A 24,153-nucleotide genomic window follows, 5' to 3' on the forward strand; every position below is an offset into this window, starting at 1 on the left:
GGTGCACAGTGGTGCGTATTGGTGTGCAGGGTTGCACTAGGGTGTAGGAGGAGCGGTTCTCATCGCACATCATTTCCTTATAGTGTGACAGATGCATCGATATAGGAGGGATACTAGTTGATCTGAGGTGATGTGACAACATCCAACAGGGTCCAGTGGTGCACAAAGATGTTCAACAAGGTGCAGTTGTATGCCAGGGGGAATGTGGATACATGGTTATATGCAACAGCGTGCACGGATGCACTACGAACTGAAAGAGTGCTGCTAGCAGGGAGACTACTTGACGAGAGCATTAGGCATTTCATTGAGGGGGACATACCCAAGTTCATAGAGCGATTCGGTCACGAGGCCAGTCAGGAGTGTCCACACGGGTTCTCGACCATACCCACCGGAGCCCAAACATCTCTCACTCACTAGCCTTGTAGGTAGTTATGGGGAACCTTGTTGTGTCTGATCGAGGCCTACATTTTGGGTAGTGAGACTTGGGAAACTTTCTTGAGACGACTCTACGAGATTCAATGCATCAGGGGCTTGATATGGATTCCCCGATGGAGGAGTCGGGTCGATATGCAAGTTGGAAACCACAAGCTAGGGGATGAGATGATCTTCTACAAGGGTGGTATAGCCCTCATCTCTGAGCCCACACTTGGGGAGCTGAGCAAGGGGGAAACATGTGCCTCTACTTTAGTAGGGCTTGTTGGGATCCTATATGAGCACAGGATACCATGTATAGATGAGGCAGTTTTCCAGTGGGTATTCAGGCTTCAGACAATGTATTGGCACATTATCAAGGGTGCAGATAGTAGACTTAGTGGCGATGACTAGCTAGAGCAGGAAAAATCCGCATACAATGAGACAGTCGTGAGCATCATAAATATGTCTATTAGCAAAATTTAGGGATTAGTTGTATTGTATGTGGGGTTCCCAATGGACATCGATACTACAGAGTGGCAGGCGACAAGAATTGGAAATGATGGGCTTTCAATTTGGCTTTGGTTCCAAGGATCCATTGGGGAGAAGTAGATCACCTTTTTCCGAGGGATCACAGAGAGATGACATCGACAAGACGACATCTCCCTTGGGAGGTCAGCTTGGGGGGCATCAGGATTATCACTCTGGGCCAAGGAGGAATTTACCTACAATTGTTTCGGCCAGATATTGGATGAGGATCGGTAAATGATGGCTTTGATGGGATGGCCTGGCAGGATTGTCTTCAACACTATAGAGTTGTCCTTTATTAGGGTTGTGATAGAGGATTACGAGAGTAGATGGATATGCAGGAGCATGAGGGGGTCGTATTCATGCCCGGACTATCACAACGCCTACATGTTGACCTCACTTTGAGATTAGTATGGGGCCATGGAGCTATAGGGTAACGCAGTTGGGTCACAGACTTAGGAGAGAGGTCTACCACCATGGAACTTAGGACATCGATGTATTTTGTTGGGTCTCAGTTTGGCAGCAAGCATAATACCTCTCAAGGACTTCCCAAGATGGGATAACACTTCACATGGGTGGTATTATGACCAACGAGATGTGCTTGACCCCCACAGGTACTATGCCATCAAGTTCCAAGTAGGGAGGATATGATATGAGTACTATGGGTAGTTGACCATAGTCAGAGTGGCGCGGTGTCAACATGGTGGTATCCTTTTGAGATTAGCATGGGACTCCATTATTACAAGGTTTGGCAGTTCAACCACCTTTATGGACGAGTTAGTCTCTACAAGGGGAGGTCATGCAGATCTTCCATTGGGGTTCAGTTCTATGGAGAGTATTTGGTCCCCTAGAGATTCGTTGATGACTCAATGACACATTTGGGACCCTGGTATTGTTTGCAATGATAGTTGGGTCAGCAGGGAGAGACAACTTGTTCGAGCATTTCTTGAGGACAAGAAATTTTTGGTGGCGAGGATTGTAATGTCCCCAATTTCGATTTTTCCATTTGAAGAGGTCAACGAAGATTTTGTGGGTGGTTCTAATCATAATTTTTTTTTGAAACTCAGGAATTGGAAGCAATTTTGATATGGGAGGCATAAAGGACTTAGGAGAATAGGAGAAATTTATGCCTTGGTGGAATGTGGGACCAAAAAAAGGAGGCAATTTGACCCCTGGAGATAATTCACACTTGTGGAGGAAGAGAGAAAATGAAAGGGGGAGAGAGTTATTGGAAAATGGGGTCCACCAAGAGAAAGAGGGCCAACTTATATAAATAAAGCAAGGAGGCCTCCATTTGGTATCTTTTGACAATCTAACTTTTGAACACAAGTTTTCTTGAATTGTTTAGCCAAGTAAACCAGTGTTGTTTAGCACAAGGAATTCCCAAGCAGGAATTCCACCTCTACCTTCAGTGAAATTTGAGTGTCACCCTAGGAGGGTATTTCAGAACTTAGTGGGAGATAGATTTGTTGGAGTTCGTGGGACACATCAACTCCTTCTTCAGCTAGTTCGAACTTCTGAGAGGATGCAGGGACAAAAATCAAACCACTGAGTTGAGGGAGTTTCAAGGGGAATTCTGGCCAACAAATTTAGGAGAAATTTCATTGAGGGTGGACCATCATTTATGGAGAATTTTGGGGCTAGAAGCTGATGCTGCTGAGAGATCCAAACTCACCATTTTAGGGCCTGCACAAAAGTATTACTGGGCATAATTTGTGGAGATGGATTCGCATGTCGAGTTTGGAAGGAATTTCACTCACATACTCAACAAGAATTTTGTGGGGAAATCTTATATCTAATTGAGATGGAATTGGTGACATATCCAACAGTTTGAATTGTGGGGACACAGAAACTATTAAGGAGGGTGTAGCACCAAATTTGGGTAATTCTGGGAGGTTTGAATTAACCCAACTCATTTTTGTGTTTTGTTGGACTAGCATAAAGGAGTCCGCTCCTAATTTTGCATAAATTTTGGAAGAGTTTGGTGCCCCAAAACAACAGGATTCTTTAGCAGTGAGTTAGGAGGGGTGAGCTTAAAAATTGGGTCCCTTGTGGTCCGTAAAATTTGCGAAAACCCTTTCTGGTTTTTTTTTGGTTTTTGGCAACGACCTCAAATCTAATTTTGTAAAATTTTATGGGCAGGTTTGAGGGGTCAAATTAGGGTCTCAACATGGCAAACAATGAAAAATTATTAGGCCAGCGCATATTTTCTGATAGATAAACTCCAGCAGCAGTTGGGAATTGGCATATCGATCACCTAAGGCATGTAGCTTTCCTTGTGCAAGCCTAGGTGAACTCTTTCTATTTCACATTGTACTCCAACAATTTATATAATAAAATTGCCCATTTTTGGCGTGTTTGGGAGCATTTCTGGGTTGTTGGTGTTTATTAAAATTTGTATGCTATATTGTCTTGCATGTCTTTATTATCACCGTAAATTTGTCCATTAGGAATATTACATATCATAATATATTTTTAACAAGTATACTATGTTATAGATTCTAGTAGCGTAAATTGTCTAGTATAACTCTAATATCCAACCAAATTTAACTTCCATACAATACTAAGTCTGCTTATTTTGATATTCTTCCATTTGGGCTAGTTTCATTGAAGTAACAACAATATCCACAAATCAACATTACTAACAAAATTTCCTTTGGACAAAGAAATCTATGGGACTTGAGCCAAGTCATGTTAAATGTTCTTTGTCTATCCTTGAAGGAAATTTATCTTGCCTTCTTCCTACTAGAGTTGTACTCACAAATCCACCAAGATTGCCACAGTTGAAGTCAACCCAATTGTCAAATGATCATATCTTAATTGTATTTGAAGCATTGTGTCTTGAAGCTCTATAATAATTTGCTCCCCCATGGGATGATTATTTCGTCTAAATAAGTTTCCTCTACCAATTAGGCTTTAAAGTCCTAATGCTTCACATAATTCTTCACAAAATGAATGCAACTCAATAGAAAACCTTATTTCCCTAGTAAGGCTTTTCACTACTTGTTATCCTTTGTTTCTCTGTGGCATATTGAATTATGGTTCCTATCTTCTTGGACATTTATCTCCATTTTCATATGGATCATAATAACACCAATTCACATGGGCCTATACTTTTCCACCTCACCACTTGAGTTCTGCCTCCATCTTCTTTGCACATTATTAAGTAGCATCCAAGTTTCCCTATCAAATTGATGCTTATCTACAACAAAATAAGAAATTTGTGCCTTATTTAGAGCCAAATTTTAGTGCATTTTTTTTCTTCAAATTGGGATGAGCAACCTAGTGCTAAATCTAGTGCTATCGTACATTTTTTAAAGCATCCTTTTTTGCACAAGATTTGGCATCCTTTTTTACGCCATATTTTGCATCCTTTTTTGCATCAAATTTTGCATATGGTTTTATGACAAATTTTGCTTCTAGTTTTGCGCCATTTTTTGCATCTGTTTTTTCGTCGTTTTTTACTTCATGTTTTGTGCCATTCTTTGTTCCCAGTTTTCCAACATCATTTGCATCAAGTTTTACACCATCTTTTGCATCTGATTTAGTGCCTCTTTTTGCATCTAATATTATGCCAATTTTTGCATCTAAATTTTTACTTATTTTTACATATGGTTTTGTGTCAGTTTTGTGCCATTTTTTCACCATTTTTGCATCCTCTTTTGCATTGTTTTTACTGCCATTTCTTGCATCCAATTTTTCATCCTTTTGAGCATCCAAATTTGCATCCTATGTTGAGCTATGTGTTGTATCCACATTTGCATCTCATTTTGTGTCTAATGTTACGTTCAATTTTGAGCCATTTTTTACGTCCACTTTTGCATTAGTTCTTGTATTAAGTTATGCATCACTTTTTGCACCTCATTTTACATCCAACATTGCATCTCAATTTGCATCCAATTTTGAGCCACTTTTATGCCCATTTTTCCACCATTTTTTGTCTCTACACCTATGTTCAATTTTGCACCATTTTTTACATCCATTTTTTCTTCCAATTGTGAATCCTTTTTGGTGTCTAATTTTGCATTATTTTTGGCATCCAAATTTGCATAATTTTTTTCTGCCTCATTTTGTGTCCACATTTGCATATCATTTTGCGCCTAGGTTTGAGTCATAATTTGCATCTACTTATGCATAATTTTTGGCATCTAATATGGTGTCCTTGGTTTTAGCCTCATTTTGCATCGTGTTTTGTGTATCTTCTTACATCCTTTTCTGCACTCAATTTTACACCATTCTTTGCGATTCCCCATTTGACATCTAAATTTGCATTTTTTTTCCTTTTTTTTGCACCCAACTCAGCAACCCCTTTGTATCCAATTTTACTTATATTTATTTGTCCCTTTTTCATCTAGTTTGGTGTCCATTTTGGCATCCTCGTTTGCACCTAGTTTGGTATCCTTGTGTATGTCATGTTTTGTTCCCTTCTTTGCATCTAGTGTTGCACCCTTTTTTACTTTTATTTTAAAACCCTTTTTTGTGTCCTTGTTTACATCTTGTTTTGATGCTTAGTTTAAAATCCAATTCTACACCTAATTTTGCATCCATTTATGACCCCCTTTATAGGTTCATTTTACTAATTTCAATTACAAAGTCAGATATATTACACTTTCTAAATATCATTAAAGAAGATATCACAATTCTAATTGATAACATAGCGTTTGTAAAAAACAATAAGGGAAATTGACAACATCCATCCAAAAAATAACAATGTCATCATATATAGTAATTCTCCATTAAAAAACCATTGATAATTTTCAATATACATATATGACTACTAAATCAACACCTATCACGTATATCATTATTCCAAGGTAAATTCACAATGTCCATCCAAAATTAGTAATGTCATAATGATTCTCCATAAAAAAACATTGACAATTTTCAGCATATATATAAAGTAACAAGATAATATTAATAATATCATCATCATCTTTAATCAAATCAACTAAAATTCAAATGTGTGATTACCAGATCAAAATATATCATGAATATCATTATTCTAAGGTAAATTCACAACTTCCATCCAAAGATAGTAATATCATCATACATAATAATTCTCGATCAAAATAATGTTGACAATTTTCAATATATACATAAAGTAACAAGATAATAATGATAATATCATCATCTTTAATCAAATCAACTAAAATTCATTGTATGATTAACAAATCAAAGTGTTTCATAGATATCGTTATTCCAAGTTTAATTCACAATATCCATCTAAAAATAGGCATCTCCAAGATCATCAAGATATTACTAGCTAGCACCACCAAGATCATAGTCAAGATCATCCTCATGATCATTTCCATGATAATCATCCTAATCATCCTAATCAGCCTCATCCACATCATCATCACCAACACTATTACAATCCTCATCATTGTCATCTACTATATCTGTCCTATCCTCAATGGAGTTTGGATCATCATTTCCGCGGGCATTACTTGTAGCATTCTAGAAAACAAAAATCAATATTACATGTTCGTATTAATTCCATAACATAATGCATAGTTTTGTTACAATGCTAACCATAAAATGAGGTAGGATATAATAACATATAATAGCAATAAAAAATAAAATGAATATATATTTTAGGATATATTGGAGATCCAGCTAAGGTCAGACTTGTAATTCACATTAAGTAGCATATGCAATTTTTAATGCATCTGAAGTAAGTACCCAATTATTTTTCATATTCTATTGTGAATATTTCTTATTACGTCCATGCACCATTGGTAAATTAAGAGTTACCAGAATCTTTAGTTAAAATTACAATTATAATTTGGATTAGCAATAGAAGAAACTTTAACAAAAAAAGAATGTCACATGAAAAAGTAAATTGTTTTAATGAAAAATAAGTCATATACAATATGAATGTCACATGAAATATTAAATTGCTTTTAATGCATGTTCTTTTCACTATGATATAATGGATCCTAATTTTCGCTCAAGAACAAATGCTAGAAATCAATATCTACATTGAAACCTATGCATCTAGTGGAAGCAATCAAATAGGAGTAGAAATCAATATCTATATTGAAATCAATGCATTTAATGTAAGGTATAAAATAGGATTACAAATCTACATCTACACTGAAATCAATGCATCTAGTGCAAGCAACCAAATATGATTGAAAACCAATATCTACACTGAAACCAATGCATCCAGTGCAAGCACTCAAATAGGAGTAGAAATCAACATCTACACTGAAATCAACGCATCTAATGCAATTGATCAAATAGGATTAGAAATCAACTTCTGTAGTCTTTGTGTGTCTCTTTCTTCTTCCCTCTCTCTCCAACGTCCATTCAATGTCTATCTCCCCATCTCTCTCCTTCACTCTCTCCGCCTTGCCCTCCCTTTCTCTATCTTTCTCTTCTTTCCTCTCTCCACCTGCCATCTATATATATACCTCCCTCCATCTCTCCTTATTTGTCTCTCTATATCAACCCCCTAAACACATGTCACACACAGACTCTCTCTCTCTCTCCATATCTATTGTGTGTTCATGCAAAATTTGTTGAGCATGTAATTATTTTGATAATTTTAAATATGCTAAATATGTCGAAGATTAATTTGGCCAATTTAATTTTAAATTTGCTTAGTTATCTTAGGTTATTGAGATGAGAAAGACTATTAGTAACTTGAATGATGAAATAAAACTTTTGAGTGCAAAGTGACAATGTAACAATGTTGATATGACGGTAAGTCTTGAAAAAGATTGGTGACGGAGCAAGCATCGAGGGTTCAGAGAATTGCAGAGACTGTGTCTAATGGAGGGCAGCAGAGGATGGAGCTCGACCCCCTCTTACAAGGAAGCGGTATCCAACAAAGGTAAAACACCGGTGATAAACAACAAAGGCTTGGCTGAGGAAAAAAACAGGAACAATGAAAAGGGGACAGAGGGAACCAAGACGAAGGTAAACAGTAGCACAAAGGACAAGGAGGAAGAAGACAAAAATCAGGGTTCAAAAGTCCAAAAGCAACAGGGACCTTGCAGGCCTAAAGCAAAAATCACTCCAAGAGTAATATTAAATGATCCTGCTCTGCAGGCGCACAGGGAACACATGGGAAACTATGCCATTATCTGTAAATTTATGGGACTATGGCCCACTGAAAAAGCTTTACAAACGTGGATCAAGTATCACTGGAAACCCAAAGGAAGCATTGACCTACATCTTGGGTCAAAGGGATTCTTTACAGTAATGTTCTCAAACATCAAAGGTAAAAACAAAATATTCAAAGGAGGACCCTACTTTTACGCAGCAGCTGGCCTCTATATGAGGCCCTGGATGATGAACTTCGTCCCAGAGCGAGAGACCTTCACTTTGGTTCCAGTATGGGTAAGGCTCTATTCTCTACCTCTTGATTATTGGCAAACTGAATCGCTAGCAGCCATTGGCAATAAACTAGGGCGTTTTGTCAAAGTTTCTGAAGCCACAAGAAGAGGGAAATATACCTCTTTTGCAAGAATATGTGTGGAAATGGACCTATCAGAAGCTCTTCCGAATGAAGTTATTTTGGAAGTTTTTGATGAGGAGTGGGTGCAAACAGTGGACTATGAGCATATCCCGTTCAGATGTCATAAATGCCATGAACATGGACATCTATTCAGAGATTGGCCTCTTAGTAAAGCAGACAACAAAGGGAAACTCAATACAATGAAGGATACAAAAAGCTTTCAGAAAGTGGCAAGTAGAAAAAAGGGGGAAAAGGGGATAAAGCAACAACAGAACGAGGGGCAGAAGGTCAGTCAGAACAAGTTTCAAGTGCTGGAAGAGAATGAAGAAAACACGAAGGAAAATCAATCTCAAGAAGAAGATCCTAATGAAAAATAAAAGGAAGAAAACAATAAACAATTTCAAGATATGGGCTATCTAAATGAGACTGTTATGAGTGAATCAGAAATGGAGATGGACCAGGAAATGACCCAAAGTGAAATAGATCTGGAAGATCATGAATTACAGGAAATTCTAGACAAGGAAAACCTGGATCTGGAAGGATTCTTGAGGCAGGGAACCAAGGGAGGAATCGATTCACTACCTCAAGAAGAATGCACCAGAATACAACAGTTATTTTTGTGGAAAACACAGGAAAGAGGATTGGATAAAGGTAAAAATATTCACAAACAGGAGCACAGAGGTGTGAAAACTATGAAATCTACTCCAGGATTAGCAACTAGAAATCCAGGAAAGAAAAGGGGTCGGAAGAAGCAAAATGAACTCTTGATGGAGTGTGGAAAGCTAATGATAGATTCGGGTAAGATGAAAGACCTAACCAGTTACTCATTCACAAATCTTTAATTATGAAGTTCATATCTTGGAATATCAGAGGTCTAGGCAGTAAAAGAAAACAAAGAATGCTAAGTAACAGAATGAAAATAGCAACACCAGATATTATTTTTATTCAGGAAACAAAATGCTCCATTCAAAAATTAAAGCAAATCCATAACAGATGGCTTGATAGATTTGATTTTCTTGAAGTAAAAGCAGAGAACACAGCGGGAGGCATCCTCATGCTATGGAACCCCCAAAAAGTTAGCATATTAGATGCGGAGGCATCAAGAAATTATTTATCAGTACTTTTTCAACCATTGGGAGTCGTGGATACTTTCCTGGTTACAAATGTTTATGGTCCTCAAAGAATAGATGAGAAACTCAGACTCTTAAACTCCTTGGTAGAGCTCAGAAGCAGACATGAAGAAATACCTTGGGTCTTGGGAGGAGATTTCAACATGATTAAATCCCTTTCGGAAAAAAAAGGAGGCACCAGATTGCTAAGTAAAGACTTTGAAATGTTCCAAACCTTCACAGATGATATGAATCTGGTTGACTCAGCAACGCATAATGGCCTTTTTACTTGGAACAACAAAAGAGGAGGTGAGGCTCAGGTCGCCTCCAAGTTAGATAGATTTTTGATCTCAGAGGAGCTTATGCTAGCAAATAGAGAAATAACAACTAGAGTTCTCCCCTTTGGAGGCTCGGATCACTGGCCGATTCAATTATAGATCAAGGGGTTTAATTCTCCCAGGAATAGACCCTTCAGGTTTGAGAATATCTGGCTCTCCCACCCAGATTTCATCAGCAACATTGAAAAATTGTGGGCTGAAGATTTCCAGATCCAAGGCACTAATATGTTTATCCTGCACAAAATAATTCAACATATGAAATTCAGACTTAAAGAATGGAACAAGAAGGATTTTGGTAACATTTTTGTGGACAAAAAAACAGTGGAAACCAAACTACAGGAACTCAATCAAGCACTGATCACAGATGGGTTTGATAAAGTCAAAAGTCAACAAGCAGATAAATACCATCAAGAATGGGAGAAATTATGCAAACAAGAGGAAATCTTTTGGAGACAAAAGTCTCAAATTCAATGGCTCAAAGAAGGTGAATGTAATACTAAATTTTTTCATAGATCCACCATGGCCAATAGAGCACACAACATAATCTCTTCGATATTGAATGACAATGGGGAGCTCCAGACCTCTCATAAGAATATTGAAGATGTGTTGGTATAGCATTTCAGAGGCATAACCAAGGAAAACAATCCAGACAGAGAGCAATGCATCAAAGAAATTACAAAAAATATCCCTAAGCTGGTGCCAAGAGAGGACAATTTTAACCTGAATAAACGAGTAACCGAAGAGGAAATCAGTGAGGTTATTAATGACATGCAGAATGGAAAAGCTCCAGGCCAGATGGTTTCAATGTGGACTTTTTTAATTCCTGTTGGAACATTGTCAAGCAGGACATTCTGAATGTTGTGGAGGATTCTAGAAGACGCGGGTCTATTTTGAAAGCCCTCAACACCTCCTTCATCTCCCTGATCCCCAAATAGGATTCAGCCCTGACTGCTGACAAGTACAGACCCATTGCTTTATGCAATGTGGTATACAAGATTATATCCAAAGTTTTGGCTTGCAAACTCAAACCTCTTTTTCCTTCTTTAATCTTCGGGGAACAATCTGGTTATGTGGAAGGCAGACAAATTCTTAATAATATTATTCTAGCCCACGAGGTAGTTCATACGCTAACCAGCAAGAGACAGGCAGGTATGATCATGCAATTAGATATTGCCAAAGCCTATGACAAGGTAAACTGGATCTATATCAAGAAGGTCCTTTCTGCTTTTGGGTTCGATCACAACTGGATCAGATGGGTTATGGCTCTGGTTACCTCTTCCAGCTTTTATATTTTGGTGAATGGCTCACCCTCTGAAATCTTCACTCCTTCTAGAGGCCTCAGGCGGGGTTACCCACTCTCTCCTTTTCTTTTTATCCTAATGATGGAAGGACTGGGCAGGTCCATTAAGCAGGCTAAAGTCTTGGGTAATATTAAGGGCCTTAAATTAACAGAGAATGGTCAGACAATGACTCACCAACAATTTGTGGATGATACAATGCTGCATGGAATTCCTACAGTTAAAGAAGCTTCAACATACAAACAAATCCTGAAAGACTTTGCCTTGGCTACAAGTATGGAAGTAAATCTCTCCAAATCAAAAATATTTTTCTTAAATACTAACATTGCAATTCAGAGAAAGATCTCCCGAATTCTGGGCTTTCAAATGGATTCCCTCCCTTCGAAGGATTTGGGAATTCCCCTTACAGCCAGACCCCTGCACAAAAGTATTTGGGAACCAGCGCTCAACAAGATGCAAGACAAAGTCAAAAAATGGACTATCAGATTGTTGAACCTGGCCGGTAGGTTGATACTGACAAAAGTCGTTATTCAGTCAATCTCGATTTTCTTTTTATCAGCCCTCCCAGCTCCCAAAGGTGTCTTACAACAATTCAGGAATATCCAGAGAGACTTCATTTGGGGCAAGGAAGAAACAAGGAAGAAATGGGCCCTTGTTTCATGGGATAAAATCTGTAAACCCAAGAGTCATGGGGGTCTAGGCTTAGATGATCAGGAAATTCTGAGTAAAGTTTTAGGAGCCAAACTCTGGTGGAGATGGATTAAAGAGCCAAAAGCTCAATGGGCTAAAACCTGGAAAGAAAAATATGCAAGTTCATACCAAAAAAATGACCTTATTAGAATGTCAGGAAACATAAAGGGCTCTTACATCTGGAGTAAAGCTTGGGAAAACAGAAACCTAGTACAAGACAACAGTTTCTAGGAAATCAGAGCAAGAGATCTTGCTCTCTTTTGGGAGGAAAAATGGCAACAAGAACCAACGCTGTTAAGAGAGGACTTTATGAGCCTCAAGCAGGAAACAAATTCCCAGGGATTAACAAAAGTTAAAGATTTCTGGACTCTTCCTCACAACTCCGGAAAGTGGAGAAATTGGAGAAGCATAGACTGTAGAGATGACAAGCCCATAAAAATAAAAGCAGAGGCAATCATGAACATGCTAAAACAAAGGAAAATCTTGGTAACAGAGGGGCAGGATCAGTTAAGATGGGGCCTCAATAAAGAAGGCTCCTTTAATCTTAAGGAAGCAAAAAGAACCATCCTGAACCTAGATTCCAATGATTCAACGAATCCCTGGCTACAACTTTGGAGGCACCAAGGGTGGATGAAGATCAAGCTTTTCATGTGTTTAGTTCATCACAAAAAAATATTAACTTGGGATAACATCAAGAAAAGAGGGGTTATTGGGCCTTCTAGATGTTAGCTATGTGAAGCTCAAGAGGAAACAATGAAGCATATCCTCAACAGTTGCACCTATACCACCTAGTTGTGGGATTCCTTTGCCACCATTTTTCAACAGACAGACAGAGATAAAGGAATCATCACTAATACCTTGAACAAGTGGAGAAGGAACTTTTCAGAGAATGAGATTCTTAATTTGGCCTGGGCCTTTACGCCAAGCTTCATTATCTGGAATGTTTGGAAAGAACATAATAAAAGAATTTTCAAGGATGAAAAGACTATTCCTCTTTGCCTGTTGGATCTGATCTTGAAGCAGATTAAGGAGACAGTTAGCACCTCTATTCGCAATTACCCCAAGAACCCTCCCACAGAAAATGAGATGAGAACTCTCAGGCAACTGAGAATGCAAGAGATCATTCCCAATGGACTCAGTAGAAAAGAAGGAAATATGGAAACGAAAAAGGATTTTAGAATCCTCCACCAAAAGGTTATCTAAAATGCAATATTAATGGTGCTTCAAAAGGCAACCCTGGAATAGCTGGATATGGAGGGGTGTGAAGAGATGAAGAAGGAATCATAATCTTCATATTCCACTACCACTTAGGTAAAGCCACAAACAATATGGTTGAATTAATGGCTTTAGAACAATGTCTAGAACTGCTGAGTCTAAATCATAGCTCAAATGTCATTTTAGAAGCAAACTCAGAGATCTCCATAAAAGCTGTCAAAAGAATCAGTTGCGGATCAGCATCAAAGAGGGTCTCAAAACAATGGAGACTAATACAAGTGTACCAAAGAATTCAAAAACATATCCTGAGTCTACGTACTGTTAGTTTCAGACATGTTAGACGAAAAGCCAACAAACTAGCGGACACTCTAGCTAACCAAGGGGTGATTAATTTAGAGTGCAGATTTGAAATGAAGTGGCAGGAGATGCCTCAGGGGAGAGTACAAGCTCTATGCGAGGAACAAGTGGCAGAAGATAGAGAAATTTTTAAATATTGGACCAGACTGAAAGGCACGGAATGAAGAAGTCTAAATCAAGTTCGATCTTAGCACTCGGGTTGGAACCTGGAAAAATGGCTAGCTCAATGCAGTCATATAACACCATGGTGTTAATTGATCAATCCCCCTTCCTTTCGGACTGCACCACAGGATTCAATCCACAGTCAGCGGCAATCTCTGTAGCAAGTACTGAGGCGGGCTGGTGCGGAAAGGGAGGTTCGACTTTTCTGGCGGAGGTCGTTCCCCTTCAATCCTCTCACGAGATGGAAAACCAGGCTCTAGTGGTTACCGGTTGATCGCTCGGCTTCTGAATGGTAAGTGGTTTTGGAATTTTGGGAGCGATTCCATTAGGCTCCCAACACGTGGCAAGGGAGCGGTAATGAAACCACCCTCCATTGCGCGTTAAGGTTCGAACATCTTAGCCGTGCGATATTTCGCCACTCCGTCCGATTTCATAGTTTGAATTAACGATCAAATATGAAAGCGTTGTTTTGTGGGGCCACCGGTCTTATCATACTTTTCGCGATAGAGATGTGGTGGGTTAGAGGAACCTTATATTAGGTTTATGAATTTTTTATTCAACCTAAAGTTTTATTTGAAAGATTAACATTGCATGTTGTAAAGGGATGGGTCATTGCTATGGCAGCACACCCTTGGTTTTCCTGAGTCCATGACGAGGTCATGGTTTTTGTATATTCTGTAAATTTATTTTTGGTTTAATGATATAGAAGGAACTACTCTTGCTTAAGCAAAAAAAAAAAGAAGACAATGTAACAATGTTGAATGATAGAAAATGTGAATAATAAGAATATATTTAATTATAAACAATCTTCATTGCGATCAATCTGAAACTATTTTCTTCTATTGTTCTTATTGTCACACCTATTAGTTTTTCCATTTTCTCATATCGATCATATGAAAATGGCAGTTGAAATCATAGGCCATTAAAATATTTAACTCGAGCTACTGTAATAAACATCATACCATGTCTCTGTTTCTCTCCAATATTAATAGTGGTTTTCTCCAAAGTCAATCATTATGACTTATGGAGTGTTAAACCCAAATAATTTTAAATGGTAGTTGTTTTCTATTACCACGTTTGAATGCAAAGTGATTAACAATGTTGAATGCTGGAAAATGGGAATAATAAGAATGTAGCCAATTACAAATAGTTTATAGTTTTAGAAAGCAAACATTTCGGGTAAGTGAAAATTTTATTTAGGTTAGAACATGAGCACCAAATGCCACTCATAATCATTGATACCCAACTTCATGTGAAGGGTATGAAAAATATTTGTGAATTGTAGCACATCTTAGTCCCTTCCATGTTGCAGTGTGGTCCACTTTATGTATTTATATTCATAGCTCCCGACAGGGCAATACTAGTCCTTAATGATGTCTTAGAAAGAATTCCAAGTGGATGTGGCTGAGAATAGTGAGGGTTCACTCTTGTCCCTCTTCTCGTAGTAGGTTTCCCGCCAGCCCTTGACGTGGGGGGGCGACTTGGAGGAGTGCAAAAGTAATCTTTTTCTGGTTGGAAAAGTCATGAACCAAGAAATATATTTCTAGCATATTTAACCATTTATCTATGGCATTCTCATCTATCTAACCTTCAAATATGGGGATGTCAAAGTTAAATCGTACCTTAAAGGGAGTGGTGCTCCTGGAGTGGCTGCCGGAAGAAGATGCGTCGTCTCTGGGTAGTCGTCAAAGGATTAGGGCAAATTTATCCATCATCGGATTCCTCTATCACTCGAGGGCTTCTTCGAGCAATATTTTGAAAGGATCTCATGCTCCCTCATCTTTCTTTTCTTCTACCATGTGAGGCTATCAAGGTTCACGAGGCTGGTCTTGCAAGGGTTCAACAAGTTCGAGCCCTAACTCCTTATACCCCGACCTCATTGGGGACATGTGAATAAAAACAGAGAAAGAGAAGACCATTATGATACTACTAATCTAAACTTAAGAAGGAACGCAACAAAATACAAATATAACAATAAATAAAGATATGCAATAGAAATAACACTTCATTTCATTAAGATCAAAGAACTGAAATATGCTTACAAACAAAATGGAAATAAACTAGCTCGGGCAATGGTAGCTTATCTCTGAGAAGAGATGTGGTGGCTACATGCCTCTCAACTGTGTTAAAATGAAGCTCAAAGACCTATTTATTACTGAGAAATAATGGAAAACCCTAAACATCCAAAAACCTAACCCTAGGAGATGAAACAACAAAACTGTGGGCCCTATTTGGGTAAATTGGTACATCAACTTCCCGGGGTTGTAACTTTGGCATACGATATTTGTTTGACGCACATAATATCTCGCTAGAAAGATATATTTGAGGACTACAAATTTTGACTAGAAACATGAGTTTTTGACCCATTTTTTCTCGTTTTCCAAAAAAACATAGTTAGGGCCTCAAAACGGCTTTAGAAGTTTAGAACCTGAAAAAAATGCCAAAAATAATAAACTATGCTACAATTAGGAAACTGAAAAACTAAAATAAAAAACGGTGGGGGTCCAAGTGGAATAGGTCGGTGACCACCAATTTCCTCTTGGATCAGGGCTACATATACTTGAGAATCACCTTCATCGGATCTGTGAATCCTTCCTCTTGATACGTGCCTTGATTCTTCTTGAGTACAATTTTCTAGCACATATTCAAGCTGCAAAAGAATCCCATGATTCAGGTAGACCATTGAGTGTTGTAGTTGCTAATTCCTTATTAGAAATAGCTTCATCAATTGCTTGTAGTGGATCTCTTAGTTGAAATATGCTCATGAAATATGAGGCTATAGTATCATTCTTCATCATTCTAATGTTGCAAATTTCATTCTTCAAACACATAGATTTTCCAATATTATTGATGGTAAATAAGTTATTTAGGGCATCATAAATCTACTTTGAAGATTGAAGATTTGAAACATAGGGAATCAAGTGATCTTTGATAGAGTCCACAATGATGCTCATGGATGTAATATCATCCTTCTCACATTTCGCTTTCTCTTCATCTTTCTCCGATTTGGTGACCTTGCCTTTTACAATGCCCAAGAGACCTTCTTTTGCAAGGAGAAGATCAATCCTAGTCTTCCAAACCCTAAAGTTTGTGGCTCCTTCCAACTTGTTCCCTTCCTTCATGTGGGAATCCATATTTATAAATAATAAAATAGCTTATTGATCTAGGGTTTCAACAGTGATGACTTACCCAAGAGTGGGCAATTCTCCAAGAGTGATCTCAATTTCTTCGTCGTTACCAAATCTTTGAAACCATGTTGATTTTTCAAGTGCAATAATTTAATAAAAGCACAATATTTTTGAACTATTGGTAATTACTTTGAACGATATATATCTTATTTTAATAATTCCAGTTTATCATTAAACAATTACACTTTTGAAATTCAAGCATAAACCATAAAGAAAGTAGAGATCACGATATAAAGAGAGAACACAATATTTACCTTGGGAAAACCCACTTGGGGGAAAACCTAACTACCTTTTCCTTAGTCACTGAATTTCAGTTCAACAAAAGATACATCTAATGCGATTAGTAAAAAACTATGCTTATGGTCAAACCTGGTCCACAACCCTTAAGGCAAGCCTCTAGCAACTCACTTTGATAACATTTTCCCTTGGCCTAAATTCATCCTCCAGAATATGTCCAAAAAAAATATTAACCTCCTAGAATTTCGGCCTTTCCAGAACATGCTGCCCAACAACTGTCCAAAAATTTGTCCTGCCCAAAAACTGCCGCCCAGAGAAAGGTCACACGTGCGATTTTTAGAGAGAGAGATGCAAGCTAAAGAGATATAGATATTCATCCTTCTATTTTTCCTTCTTCTTCACCTTTATCCTTTGCTTGGATGCCCAACAAATATCTTCTTGTGATGAGATCGAATAGTGCTCTTATGGAGGAGGTCGAATGCTTTTATATAGATGTTCTTCCTTTGCAAATGGGTATGTCTCTTCACTAGGGTCACTTGATAATCTTGGAGCCAAAAATTCTATTTTCGAAATTCGAAATTTTCTCTTTTAAATCTGACATGAAGAACATGTCTTACAATAAATCTTTCAAGGTCTAAATAATCAAAATTACCTTAATAACATGAAGCTACAAATTCTTTTCACATTATAATGACAAAAACATAGTTATGAAGTCCAACCATACCTAAACAAATTCAACAATTAGCACCTAGAGAAAACAATGCATGTTGGTTATGGATGATGATTTGAGGTCACTTCTAAATATTGTTTCATCTAATGAGTTTACTCAAGGGCAAGTCAATCACAGAGAAAATTTTGTTAGCACTCATAAATCACATTTACTTACACATGATTAATATATTAGTTGACACATTTGTGTTGTGCTTAAGAAGTGCATGCGAGGTTTTGTGTGGGTTACATAGTTCCTTTTTGTGTATAGATTTAAGTCACATTAACAATGTAGACCATTATTATACATGTCCTATTAGTTTGAAGATTTATAAAGACTTCATGAATAAAGTTACTTTTAAAAATAATGTGAACATTAGTCATTGACACAATGAATTGTTATTTATACTTCTAATATGACACTAGGTGTTGGAATAAAGGACTTAGTAATGTGTGCTTTATTTAGGCATGAGGAGATACTACCTCTATTACAAAGATGATATATACTAGCACAATCATATATATTTAATGGCTGGCATCAAAACATTTAATTTACCATACATCTCACATTACCAAGATTAAAAATAATCATAAAAATTAACTAAATTATAGCTTTATTTTAAAACGCTGTTATTATTATTATTATTAATTATAAAAAGACTTAATATATTAGTTAAACATATATACATTTAAAAAAATATGTAACAAGATTTTTAACCATGGAGATTCACCCACTTTACCATAGAGATTGTTAATTTGTAAATAGGATTTGTGACAATACTATGGGCCAATGCCATGGGTTACTAATACGACATGCCCAAAAAACAATAGCTCATGTTCATATGACAATTTTTTGAATTAATCAATTTATTTAAAAGAACAAAATGGATATGAGTATTTTTTAAATAAATTTCAATCTTTGATATATAACTATTACTAAGAATATTCTACAATATTCTATGGAGAATAAATCCTTACCATATATCTAATAATTATTACCCCGACATGCTTGTCTATTTTGGAATAGGGCTTCCAAAATTTTAATTTAATTAACACTAATTATTAAGTGGATGGCAGAGATTTAACATCCATGAAATATTCTAGAATATTCATAATAGTATATACAAATCAGTGGTTAAAATTATTTTCCAAAGTATTTATGCTATTTTTTACACTTTTAATTAAATTGGTTTATGCTATAAATTTTTACCAATCATTTAACTTATATAACAGCATTAATTCATAATTAAATAAAAATTCAAAAAAACCAATTCCAAAATAAACAAATTTATTAACCTAATTAATAAAAAGGTCAAATATTTTATATTATAAAATCAAATTTATATATATATTTTTATTTTTTCCAACTTAAAAAAAATAAAAAAATTATTTATTTGAAAGACATGGTTGAGAATCTTAACCTCAAAATATATTTTTTAAATAAAGACATTGTTCGTAATACTATAGCAAACTTTTTTAAATAAAAATTTGATCTTGATTACTTTTTTAAATAAAAAATTGAACTTGGATTTATTAATTTCCTTTTATTAATAAAAAGTTTAGAAGACAGAAATTATATACTTCTCGGGGAGGAAAAAAATATATAACTGGTTAAATACAAAGTTACCTAAAATATCGTTAAGTGTAAAGACTATAGTGTAATGGAACAGTCATACATTTTGTAACCAATAATTTAAAATAATCTCCATATCCATATCTATATCTATATAAATACACGTACACATTGACTCATTATATTGAATCAGATCTACATGTTCCCATTTCAATAAAGTGTCACTTTCCATGTTCTAGAATTTATTTAAAAAATAAATAAAATCTAAAAAAGAAAATATGTCTAGTGGAGCCGTCAAATAAGCATACGACGTATCAATCACATATTTTGTGTTCCTCAACCCACTAGAAAAAACGGACGAAAGTGTTCCGCATATTCCCTGAGGAACCACGTCACCAATCAAATTATTTTCACTTTCCACGGCCTAGAAAACATGGACAAAAGTGTTCCGCATATTCCCTGAAGAACCACGTCACCAATCAAATTATTTTCACTTTCCCATGTCTTTGCCTATATCGATCTTTCAAGCGCTGTGTACCACTACTACGCATAAAGTTATACATCCTCAACGCGGTTTCAGGAGGCCACGTGTACTACTACGCATAATTCCTTGGGACCTCAACGCGGTTTCTCTCTCGATATATATATTGCGCTGCAGCTAACACTCTCCTCATCAGTGGAACACATATTCACTTGCAACAGAGTAGAAGCACCTTAATCCGCCCTAACCTCAAACCCTCTCACCTTTAAACTCCCTCGTTTTAAATAGTTCGTGAGTTCGACTCAACAACATCCAGCAACACGACATGGCTAAACCCTCGCAATACCACAACGGACGCGAAAAGCGCTCACTGAAATCACGGCAGTTCAAGGGAATTCGAATGAGAAAATGGGGGAAATGGGTGTCGGAAATTCGAATGCCCCATTCTACTCGCAGAATTTGGCTGGGCTCCTACGACACCCCTGAAAAGGCTGCCCGCGCCTACGATTTTGCCGCGTATTGCCTGAGAGGATCGAAAGCCAAGCTCAATTTCCCCCTTTCCCCGCCGGAAATCCCCTGCGCCTCAGCTCTATCGCCCCCTCAAATTCAAGCAACTGCCGCCAAGTTCGCCTCAGAGGAATTGCAGCTGTCTTCTGAAGCAGCGTTTTCATCTTCTGCTTCGAAAACGGAACACTGCAATGACGGCCAAGAGATTTGGGCGGAGAAGAGTCCGGCATTTTGGGATTGGGTACTTCTTGAATGTCTGAAGAGCGGCAAGTCTCCAAATTTAAATGAATTCCCTCCCTTGGACGAATCCATGGAGTACTTTGGGGTGAAGTTGTAGCTTATGAAGGCAACGCTGTTAATTTTTAAATTCTTTTCGGCCGCGGGAGAAAACCAATAGTTAAGTTTACTTCTGATTTGAGAAATATTTATGGCATTGGTGGATGAAAGCTCCTCTTCACATTGAGAAGGTGAGCCGCCAACAGAAAATGGGGAGTCACATTTTCATTATTATTTGTACCAAACTCACGTGAATAATTAGACCAAAGTTTTTCATGGCATGGTGGTGTCTTTACCTCAAATATCTCTGCACCTGAAAGTTCTCTTTCAACGACATATGAATGGTTTTCTTAGACATAAGTTTTCTTTCAACGACATAAGTTAGGGTAAAGTCTTGACTGTTTGAAGAGCCAAATCAATATTGACTTTTCCAAAAACTTGCCCTATGTACTGGATCCATCATTTTGAACATGGTTTAAATCATATTTTCGAACCCAGATCCATCTTTGGACATTTTTTAAATCATATGTTCGAACCCAACTTCAATCTGACATAAATATTTAAAAAAATGAACTCCGGGTTACTTCCCAAATAGATATATTGTTCATTTTTCTAACAAAATGGGTTCGTGTACTTGCAATGTGATAGCAATGACGATGAAGCCGAAAGGGCAAGGTATATATATATATATATATATATATACATGCATATAACCCTAACAAATAAACTAGCTCTATTAGGTATCTCAATAAAATTTTCAGATAATTAAATTAAAATATAAAAAGAATTAACAGAAATAATATTATATTATAGGGAAAATCTTATGTCTAGGAGTATAACGTTATATCAAAAATATAAAAGTTTTGGAATTTAAGTTAATGACTACTAATTATACAACAAGCTTGATATTGTAATATATTCTTAACAAATCTACTATGTTATATATTCTAGTAGTGTAAATTGATTTAACAAAATTTAACTTCCATATATTGCTAACTCTACTAATGTTTATATCTAAGGTGTCCCTTTTTTAAATTGATCAACCTACGCATTCTCTAATTTTTCATCTCCATTTGACATATATCTGTCTACTGTATTGCCCATTAATTAACATCTATTTGCTAATTTAAACAACGATAACCTCAGTTACTTAAAGCGTTGGAAAAGTTTTCATTTGTCGACGTTAGACTCGTAAGCTGTGTTGAATCATAGTGCAATTCGGCCTTTTGATTTAGGTTTTTATTTCTTCTTGCTCCTCTTTTGTGCATACGTCTTTGCATACATCTTCATGAATCTATCTCCTGTTTTTGTGTCATTTTATCTCGGCCTTACAATTTTTTTGTGCACTCAACCGGGATTCTTTCAATTCTTTTGAGCTTTTTTTTCGAGGTTTCAAGTGTTTCAACCAAGGACAATGAGGGAGTGCATTTTGATCCACATTGGCCAGGTCAGTATTTAGGTCAACAATGCTTGTTGGGAGCTTTACTGTCTCGAACACAACATCCAGACTAATGGACAAATGTGGAGTGACAAGACCATTGGCGGTGGAGATAACACATTCAACACATTTTTGAATGAGACAGGTGTTGGTAGGCATGTTCGAACAGGCACATATCGGTAGCTTTTTCACCCAAAGCAGTTGATCAATGGCAAATAAGATGTCGCCAAAAAATTTGCTCGTGGCATTATACCATTGGTAAGTAAATTGTGCATTTGTGCTTGGATCGAATCTGGAAGTTGGCAGACAACTGTGTAGGCGTGTAAGGATTCCTAGCCTTCCATGCTATGGGAGATTGTAAAGATCTGGTTTAGGGTCCCTTTTGTTGGAGATGCTTTTTGTTGATTATGGAAAAACATCCAAGTTGGGTTTCACTATGTATCGATCCCACATGTCTCCACATTTGTGGTCGAGCCCTATAACAACGTGTTCTCAACCCACTCGCTGCTAGAGCATACTGATGTGGTTGTGTTGTTAGATAATGTGGCCATCTATGACATTTTTCGTTGTTCCCTAAACATCGAGCATCCTACATACACTAACCTTAATAGTCTTGTATCTCCGGTCATATCTTGCCCGACTGCCTTTCTGCGTTTTGTTGGTGCTCTGAACGATGATGCGACTGAGTTCCAGACAAACTTGGTCTTGGTCTTGTATCCTCGTATTCATTTCATGCTTTCCTCATATTCTCTTGCGATCTATGCTGAGAAGGCCTACCATGAACAATTGTCGGTCGCCAAGATCACCAATAGTGCTTTCGAGCCATTGTTCATGATGGTTAAATATGATCCATGCCATCGAAAGTACATAGCTTGTTGTCTCATGTACTGATGGGGTGTTGTGCCTAAGGATGTGAAAGCGGCAATGGCTACCATTAAGATGAAGAGGACCATTTAGTTCATGGATTGGTGTCCTACCGGGTTCAAGTGCGGGATCAATTATCAGCCCCCCATTGTGGTTCCTGTTGGGGACCTTGCTAAGGTCCATAGGACCATCTGTATGATTTCCAACTCAACCATTGTAGCAGAGGTCTTCTCTCGTATTGATCACAAGTTCGATCTCATGTACGCAAAGTGTTCCTTTGTGCACTAGTATGTGGGTGAGGGTATGGAGGAAGTAGAGTTTTGTGAGGCTTGTGAGGACTTGGATGCTCTGGAGAAGGACTATGAAGAGGTTGGAGTGGAGTCTGTCAAGGGCGATGAGGATGAGGGCGAATAGTACTGATCAATTACTGATTTCTATAGTAAGTGTTTGTTTCTACTATACATTTATGTTGTTTGGATTTGGGACATGGGTTGGTTTTGAGGAATGGTAACCAATATTCATTGGTTTGATATTTGTAGTATTGGTGGGGGTAGTTTTCTTTTTTTTTGTTATTCTATGACATTTATGATTATATTTCGTGCTTTACATTGTTCAAAAAAACAAAAAACAAAAAAAAACCTGTGTTGAATCCCATTTTGATTTTCGTCTAAAACATAAGGGAAAGGTTTATATGATTCTGTAGACGTCCGGCTGAGCAACTTTTCTAAATGATTTTAGTTGAACTAGATATATATTTGGAACTTACCCTTTCAAGATGACTACGAAGAACACAATCATATATTTTTCCTTCTTTATCAGATTATATGTAGTCTTCTACAATATACAATTTACAATATACTAGTGCAACTTTTCCCTAATGTTTGAAAGGTTCAACCGTCACTTGAAGATTCATGTCTTCAAGTGAGCCTTAATACATTTTATGGGTAGTGGGTTAATACTTTAGACACACGTAGTTGTGTTTTTTTTAAATGATAACATAAAAATCTTAGTGAGAAGTAGGATTTAAATTTTTGATATATTATAAATTAATGTTTTAAGAGTCTTGGTTGGTTTTAGAAGTTTTAGAAGTTCCCACAAGGACCTATCTTAATGTTTCTCCTCATTACCCTGCATGTTATTGTTAAAAACTGAAGAATCAAATTTTTTGAATTAAACCTAAGCAACTTACAAGTGTGGAACATCACTTGGATACTGCCTCTACAAAACACGCTCTACAATTACAATCATTACAAGAGAAATATATAATTCACACACAATTAGGGAAGTTGAAACAACACCCTAGAAATC

General features: G+C 37.0%; 2 pseudogenes; both read left to right on the forward strand.

Annotated features, from left to right (window-relative positions):
- The first annotated feature begins 19,967 nt into the window (after nucleotides 1-19,967).
- LOC149176352 (ethylene-responsive transcription factor ERF018 pseudogene) lies at nucleotides 19,968-20,998 on the forward strand (annotated as a pseudogene).
- A 959-nt stretch (nucleotides 20,999-21,957) lies between these two features.
- LOC149176353 (tubulin alpha chain pseudogene) lies at nucleotides 21,958-23,259 on the forward strand (annotated as a pseudogene).
- The last annotated feature ends 894 nt before the right edge of the window (nucleotides 23,260-24,153 follow it).

Source organism: Pinus tabuliformis, chromosome 4_1 (genome assembly GCF_031772625.1).
Source record: "Pinus tabuliformis cultivar Carrire ecotype Pingquan chromosome 4_1, CPIR1, whole genome shotgun sequence".
Taxonomy (NCBI): Eukaryota; Viridiplantae; Streptophyta; class Pinopsida; order Pinales; family Pinaceae; genus Pinus; species Pinus tabuliformis.